This window comes from Engystomops pustulosus, unplaced genomic scaffold, assembly GCF_040894005.1.
Source record: "Engystomops pustulosus unplaced genomic scaffold, aEngPut4.maternal MAT_SCAFFOLD_735, whole genome shotgun sequence".
NCBI lineage: Eukaryota > Metazoa > Chordata > Amphibia > Anura > Leptodactylidae > Engystomops > Engystomops pustulosus.
In genome coordinates, this window is record NW_027285614.1 from 27,629 (window position 1) to 36,364 (window position 8,736).

Consider the following 8,736-nt stretch of genomic DNA (forward strand, 5'->3'; position numbering starts at 1 on the left):
GCCTGTGAACGTGGCATGGTTGTTGGTGCCAGAAGGGCTGGTCTGAGTATTTCAGAAACTGCTGAGCTACTGGGATTTTCACGCACAACCATCTCTAGGGTTTACAGAGAATGGTCCGAAAAAGAAAAAGCATCCAGTGAGCGGCAGTTCTGTGGGCGGAAATGCCTTGTTGATGCCAGAGGTCAGAGGAGAATGGGCAGACTGGTTCGAGCTGATAGAAAGGCAACAGTGACTCAAATCACCACCCGTTACAACCAAGGTAGGCAGAAGAGCATCTCTGAACGCACAGTACGTCCAACTCTGAGGCAGATGGGCTACAGCAGCAGAAGACCACACCGGGTGCCACTCCTTTCAGCTAAGAACAGGAAACTGAGGCTACAATTTGCACAAGCTCATGGAAATTGGACAGTAGAAGATTGGAAAAACATTACCTGGTCTGATGAGTCTCGATTTCTGCTGCGACATTCGGATGGTAGGGTCAGAATTTGGCGTCAACAACATGAAAGCATGGATCCATCCTGCCTTGTATCAGCGGGTCAGGCTGGTGCTGGTGGTGTCATGGATCCATCCTGCCTTGTATCAGCGGCTCAGGCTGGTGCTGGTGGTGTCATGGATCCATCCTGCCTTGTATCAGGGGGTCAGGCTGGTGGTGCTGGTGTCATGGATCCATCCTGCCTTGTATCAGCGGGTCAGGCTGGTGGTGGTGGTGTCATGGATCCATCCTGCCTTGTATCAGCGGCTCAGGCTGGTGGTGGTGGTGTCATGGATCCATCCTGCCTTGTATCAGCGGGTCAGGCTGGTGGTGGGGGTGTCATGGATCCATCCTGCCTTGTATCAGCGGGTCAGGCTGGTGGTTGTGGTGTCATGGATCCATCCTGCCTTGTATCAGCGGCTCAGGCTGGTGGTGGTGGTGTCATGGATCCATCCTGCCTTGTATCAGCGGGTCAGGCTGGTGGTGGGGGTGTCATGGATCCATCCTGCCTTGTATCAGCGGGTCAGGCTGGTGGTTGTGGTGTCATGGATCCATCCTGCCTTGTATCAGCGGCTCAGGCTGGTGGTGGTGGTGTCATGGATCCATCCTGCCTTGTATCAGCGGGTCAGGCTGGTGGTGGTGGTGTCATGGATCCATCCTGCCTTGTATCAGCGGCTCAGGCTGGTGCTGGTGGTGTCATGGATCCATCCTGCCTTGTATCAGCGGTCAGGCTGGTGGTGGTGGTGTCATGGATCCATCCTGCCTTGTATCACCGGGTCAGGCTGGTGGTGGTGGTGTCATGGATCCATCCTGCCTTGTATCAGCGGGTCAGGCTGGTGGTGGTGGTGTCATGGATCCATCCTGCCTTGTATCAGCGGCTCAGGCTGGTGCTGGTGGTGTCATGGATACATCCTGCCTTGTATCAGCGGGTCAGGCTGGTGGTGGTGGTGTCATGGATCCATCCTGCCTTGTATCAGCGGCTCAGGCTGGTGGTGGTGGTGTCATGGATCCATCCTGCCTTGTATCAGCGGCTCAGGCTGGTGGTGGTGGTGTCATGGATCCATCCTGCCTTGTATCAGCGGCTCAGGCTGGTGGTGGTGGTGTCATGGATCCATCCTGCCTTGTATCAGCGGCTCAGGCTGGTGGTGGTGGTGTCATGGATCCATCCTGCCTTGTATCAGCGGGTCAGGCTGGTGGTGGTGGTGTCATGGATCCATCCTGCCTTGTATCAGCGGGTCAGGCTGGTGGTGGTGGTGTCATGGATCCATCCTGCCTTGTATCAGCGGGTCAGGCTGGTGGTGGTGGTGTCATGGATCCATCCTGCCTTGTATCAGCGGCTCAGGCTGGTGGTGGTGGTGTCATGGATCCATCCTGCCTTGTATCAGCGGCTCAGGCTGGTGGTGGTGGTGTCATGGATCCATCCTGCCTTGTATCAGCGGGTCAGGCTGGTGGTGGTGGTGTCATGGATCCATCCTGCCTTGTATCAGCGGGTCAGGCTGGTGGTGGTGGTGTCATGGATCCATCCTGCCTTGTATCAGCGGGTCAGGCTGGTGGTGGTGGTGTCATGGATCCATCCTGCCTTGTATCAGCGGGTCAGGCTGGTGGTGCTGGTGTCATGGATCCATCCTGCCTTGTATCAGTGGCTCAGGCTGGTGGTGGTGGTGTCATGGATCCATCCTGCCTTGTATCAGCGGGTCAGGCTGGTGGTGGTGGTGTCATGGATCCATCCTGCCTTGTATCAGCGGGTCAGGCTGGTGGTGGTGGTGTCATGGATCCATCCTGCCTTGTATCAGCGGGTCAGGCTGGTGGTGGTGGTGTCATGGATCCATCCTGCCTTGTATCAGCGGGTCAGGCTGAAAGCATGGATCCATCCTGCCTTGTATCAGCGGGTCAGGCTGGTGCTGGTGGTGTCATGGATCCATCCTGCCTTGTATCAGGGGGTCAGGCTGGTGGTGCTGGTGTCATGGATCCATCCTGCCTTGTATCAGCGGCTCAGGCTGGTGGTGGTGGTGTCATGGATCCATCCTGCCTTGTATCAGCGGGTCAGGCTGGTGGTGGTGGTGTCATGGATCCATCCTGCCTTGTATCAGCGGCTCACGCTGGTGGTGGTGGTGTCATGGATCCATCCTGCCTTGTATCAGCGGGTCAGGCTGGTGGTGGTGGTGTCATGGATCCATCCTGCCTTGTATCAGCGGCTCAGGCTGGTGCTGGTGGTGTCATGGATCCATCCTGCCTTGTATCAGCGGTCAGGCTGGTGGTGGTGGTGTCATGGATCCATCCTGCCTTGTATCACCGGGTCAGGCTGGTGGTGGTGGTGTCATGGATCCATCCTGCCTTGTATCAGCGGGTCAGGCTGGTGGTGGTGGTGTCATGGATCCATCCTGCCTTGTATCAGCGGCTCAGGCTGGTGGTGGTGGTGTCATGGGTCCATCCTGCCTTGTATCAGCGGGTCAGGCTGGTGGTTGTGGTGTCATGGATCCATCCTGCCTTGTATCAGCGGCTCAGGCTGGTGGTGGTGGTGTCATGGATCCATCCTGCCTTGTATCAGCGGGTCAGGCTGGTGGTGGTGGTGTCATGGATCCATCCTGCCTTGTATCAGCGGCTCAGGCTGGTGCTGGTGGTGTCATGGATCCATCCTGCCTTGTATCAGCGGTCAGGCTGGTGGTGGTGGTGTCATGGATCCATCCTGCCTTGTATCACCGGGTCAGGCTGGTGGTGGTGGTGTCATGGATCCATCCTGCCTTGTATCAGCGGGTCAGGCTGGTGGTGGTGGTGTCATGGATCCATCCTGCCTTGTATCAGCGGCTCAGGCTGGTGCTGGTGGTGTCATGGATACATCCTGCCTTGTATCAGCGGGTCAGGCTGGTGGTGGTGGTGTCATGGATCCATCCTGCCTTGTATCAGCGGCTCAGGCTGGTGGTGGTGGTGTCATGGATCCATCCTGCCTTGTATCAGCGGCTCAGGCTGGTGGTGGTGGTGTCATGGATCCATCCTGCCTTGTATCAGCGGCTCAGGCTGGTGGTGGTGGTGTCATGGATCCATCCTGCCTTGTATCAGCGGCTCAGGCTGGTGGTGGTGGTGTCATGGATCCATCCTGCCTTGTATCAGCGGGTCAGGCTGGTGGTGGTGGTGTCATGGATCCATCCTGCCTTGTATCAGCGGGTCAGGCTGGTGGTGGTGGTGTCATGGATCCATCCTGCCTTGTATCAGCGGGTCAGGCTGGTGGTGGTGGTGTCATGGATCCATCCTGCCTTGTATCAGCGGCTCAGGCTGGTGGTGGTGGTGTCATGGATCCATCCTGCCTTGTATCAGCGGGTCAGGCTGGTGGTGGTGGTGTCATGGATCCATCCTGCCTTGTATCAGCGGGTCAGGCTGGTGGTGGTGGTGTCATGGATCCATCCTGCCTTGTATCAGCGGGTCAGGCTGGTGGTGGTGGTGTCATGGATCCATCCTGCCTTGTATCAGCGGGTCAGGCTGGTGGTGGTGGTGTCATGGATCCATCCTGCCTTGTATCAGCGGGTCAGGCTGGTGGTGCTGGTGTCATGGATCCATCCTGCCTTGTATCAGTGGCTCAGGCTGGTGGTGGTGGTGTCATGGATCCATCCTGCCTTGTATCAGCGGGTCAGGCTGGTGGTGGTGGTGTCATGGATCCATCCTGCCTTGTATCAGCGGGTCAGGCTGGTGGTGGTGGTGTCATGGATCCATCCTGCCTTGTATCAGCGGGTCAGGCTGGTGGTGGTGGTGTCATGGATCCATCCTGCCTTGTATCAGCGGGTCAGGCTGAAAGCATGGATCCATCCTGCCTTGTATCAGCGGGTCAGGCTGGTGCTGGTGGTGTCATGGATCCATCCCTGCCTTGTATCAGCGGCTCAGGCTGATGCTGGTGGTGTCATGGATCCATCCTGCCTTGTATCAGGGGGTCAGGCTGGTGGTGCTGGTGTCATGGATCCATCCTGCCTTGTATCAGCGGCTCAGGCTGGTGGTGGTGGTGTCATGGATCCATCCTGCCTTGTATCAGCGGGTCAGGCTGGTGGTGGTGGTGTCATGGATCCATCCTGCCTTGTATCAGCGGCTCACGGCTGGTGGTGGTGGTGTCATGGATCCATCCTGCCTTGTATCAGCGGGTCAGGCTGGTGGTGGTGGTGTCATGGATCCATCCTGCCTTGTATCAGCGGCTCAGGCTGGTGCTGGTGGTGTCATGGATCCATCCTGCCTTGTATCAGCGGTCAGGCTGGTGGTGGTGGTGTCATGGATCCATCCTGCCTTGTATCACCGGGTCAGGCTGGTGGTGGTGGTGTCATGGATCCATCCTGCCTTGTATCAGCGGGTCAGGCTGGTGGTGGTGGTGTCATGGATCCATCCTGCCTTGTATCAGCGGCTCAGGCTGGTGGTGGTGGTGTCATGGATCCATCCTGCCTTGTATCAGCGGCTCAGGCTGGTGGTGGTGGTGTCATGGATCCATCCTGCCTTGTATCAGCGGGCTCAGGCTGGTGGTGGTGGTGTCATGGATCCATCCTGCCTTGTATCAGCGGCTCAGGCTGGTGGTGGTGGTGTCATGGATCCATCCTGCCTTGTATCAGCGGCTCAGGCTGGTGGTGGTGGTGTCATGGATCCATCCTGCCTTGTATCAGCGGGTCAGGCTGGTGGTGGTGGTGTCATGGATCCATCCTGCCTTGTATCAGCGGGTCAGGCTGGTGGTGGTGGTGTCATGGATCCATCCTGCCTTGTATCAGCGGGTCAGGCTGGTGGTGGTGGTGTCATGGATCCATCCTGCCTTGTATCAGCGGCTCAGGCTGGTGGTGGTGGTGTCATGGATCCATCCTGCCTTGTATCAGCGGGTCAGGCTGGTGGTGGTGGTGTCATGGATCCATCCTGCCTTGTATCAGCGGGTCAGGCTGGTGGTGGTGGTGTCATGGATCCATCCTGCCTTGTATCAGCAGGTCAGGCTGGTGGTGGTGGTGTCATGGATCCATCCTGCCTTGTATCAGCGGGTCAGGCTGGTGGTGGTGGTGTCATGGATCCATCCTGCCTTGTATCAGCGGCTCAGGCTGGTGGTGGTGGTGTCATGGATCCATCCTGCCTTGTATCAGCGGGTCAGGCTGGTGGTGGTGGTGTCATGGATCCATCCTGCCTTGTATCAGCGGGTCAGGCTGGTGGTGGTGGTGTCATGGATCCATCCTGCCTTGTATCAGCGGTCAGGCTGGTGGTGGTGGTGTCATGGATCCATCCTGCCTTGTATCAGCGGGTCAGGCTGGTGGTGGTGGTGTCATGGATCCATCCTGCCTTGTATCAGCGGGTCAGGCTGGTGGTGGTGGTGTCATGGATCCATCCTGCCTTGTATCAGCGGCTCAGGCTGGTGGTGGTGGTGTCATGGATCCATCCTGCCTTGTATCAGCGGGTCAGGCTGGTGGTGGTGGTGTCATGGATCCATCCTGCCTTGTATCAGCGGCTCAGGCTGGTGGTGGTGGTGTCATGGATCCATCCTGCCTTGTATCAGCGGCTCAGGCTGGTGGCTGGTGGTGTCATGGATCCATCCTGCCTTGTATCAGCGGGTCAGGCTGGTGGTGGTGGTGTCATGGATCCATCCTGCCTTGTATCAGCGGCTCAGGGCTGGTGGTGGTGGTGTCATGGATCCATCCTGCCTTGTATCAGCGGGTCAGGCTGGTGGTGCTGGTGTCATGGATCCATCCTGCCTTGTATCAGCGGGTCAGGCTGGTGGTGCTGGTGTCATGGGATCCATCCTGCCTTGTATCAGCGGTCAGGCTGGTGGTGGTGGTGTCATGGATCCATCCTGCCTTGTATCAGCGGGCTCAGGCTGGTGGTGCTGGTGTCATGGATCCATCCTGCCTTGTATCAGCGGCTCAGGCTGGTGGTGGTGGTGTCATGGATCCATCCTGCCTTGTATCAGCGGCTCAGGCTGGTGGTGGTGGTGTCGGTGTCATGGATCCATCCTGCCTTGTATCAGCGGCTCAGGCTGGTGGTGGTGGTGTCATGGATCCATCCTGCCTTGTATCAGCGGCTCAGGCTGGTGGTGCTGGTGTCATGGATCCATCCTGCCTTGTATCAGCGGGTCAGGCTGGTGGTGGTGGTGTCATGGATCCATCCTGCCTTGTATCAGCGGCTCAGGCTGGTGGTGGTGGTGTCATGGGTCCATCCTGCCTTGTATCAGCGGGTCAGGCTGGTGGTGGTGGTGTCATGGATCCATCCTGCCTTGTATCAGCGGGTCAGGCTGGTGGTGGTGGTGTCATGGATCCATCCTGCCTTGTATCAGCGGGTCAGGCTGGTGGTGGTGGTGTCATGGATCCATCCTGCCTTGTATCAGCGGGTCAGGCTGGTGGTGGTGGTGTCATGGATCCATCCTGCCTTGTATCAGCGGCTCAGCTGGTGGTGGTGGTGTCATGGATCCATCCTGCCTTGTATCAGCGGGCTCAGGCTGGTGGTGGTGGTGTCATGGATCCATCCTGCCTTGTATCAGCGGGTCAGGCTGGTGGTGGTGGTGTCATGGATCCATCCTGCCTTGTATCAGCGGCTCAGGCTGGTGGTGGTGGTGTCATGGATCCATCCTGCCTTGTATCAGCGGGTCAGGCTGGTGGTGGTGGTGTCATGGATCCATCCTGCCTTGTATCAGGGGGTCAGGCTGGTGGTGGTGTCATGGATCCATCCTGCCTTGTATCAGCGGGTCAGGCTGGTGGTGGTGGTGTCATGGATCCATCCTGCCTTGTATCACCGGGTCAGGCTGGTGGTGGTGGTGTCATGGATCCATCCTGCCTTGTATCAGCGGGTCAGGCTGGTGGTGGTGGTGTCATGGATCCATCCTGCCTTGTATCAGCGGGTCAGGCTGGTGGTGGTGGTGTCATGGATCCATCCTGCCTTGTATCAGCGGGTCAGGCTGGTGGTGGTGGTGTCATGGATCCATCCTGCTTGTATCAGCGGGTCAGGCTGGTGGTGGTGGTGTCATGGATCCATCCTGCCTTGTATCAGCGGGTCAGGCTGGTGGTGGTGGTGTCATGGATCCATCCTGCCTTGTATCAGCGGCTCAGGCTGGTGGTGCTGGTGTCATGGATCCATCCTGCCTTGTATCAGCGGCTCAGGCTGGTGGTGGTGGTGTCATGGATCCATCCTGCCTTGTATCAGCGCTCAGGCTGGTGGTGGTGGTGTCATGGATCCATCCTGCCTTGTATCAGCGGCTCAGGCTGGTGGTGGTGGTGTCATGGATCCATCCTGCCTTGTATCAGCGGGTCAGGCTGGTGGTGGTGGTGTCATGGATCCATCCTGCCTTGTATCAGCGGCTCAGGCTGGTGGTGGTGGTGTCATGGATCCATCCTGCCTTGTATCAGCGGGCTCAGGCTGGTGGTGGTGGTGTCATGGATCCATCCTGCCTTGTATCAGCGGGCTCAGGCTGGTGGTGGTGGTGTCATGGATCCATCCTGCCTTGTATCAGCGGCTCAGGCTGGTGGTGGTGGTGTCATGGATCCATCCTGCCTTGTATCAGCGGCTCAGGCTGGTGGTGGTGGTGTCATGGATCCATCCTGCCTTGTATCAAGCGGCTCAGGCTGGTGGTGGTGGTGTCCATGGATCCATCCTGCCTTGTATCAGCGGCTCAGGCTGGTGGTGGGTGTCATGGATCCATCCTGCCTTGTATCAGCGGCTCAGGCTGGTGGTGGCTGGTGTCATGGATCCATCCTGCCTTGTATCAGCGGCTCAGGCTGGTGGTGGTGGTGTCATGGATCCATCCTGCCTTGTATCAGCGGCTCAGGCTGGTGGTGGTGGTGTCATGGATCCATCCTGCCTTGTATCAGCGGGCTCAGGCTGGTGGTGGTGTGTCATGGATCCATCCTGCCTTGTATCAGCGGGTCAGGCTGGTGGTGGCTGGTGGTGGTGGTGTCATGGATCCATCCTGCCTTGTATCAGCGCTCAGGCTGGGGTGGTGGGGGTGTCATGGATCCATCCTGCCTTGTATCAGCGGCTCAGGCTGGTGGTGTGGTGTGCATGGATCCATCCTGCCTGTATCAGCGGCTCAGGCTGGTGGTGTGGTGTCATGGGTTCCAGCCTGCCTTGTTCAGCGGGTCAGGGCTGGTGGTGGTGGTGTCATGGATCCATCCTGCCTTGTATCACGGCTCAGGCTGGTGGTGGTGGTGGTGTCATGGATCCATCCTGCCTTGTATCAGCCGGGTCCAGCTGGTGGTGTCATGGATCCATCCTGCCTTGTATCAGCGGGTCAGGCTGGTGGTGGTGGGAGTCATGGGATCCATCCTGCCTTGTAT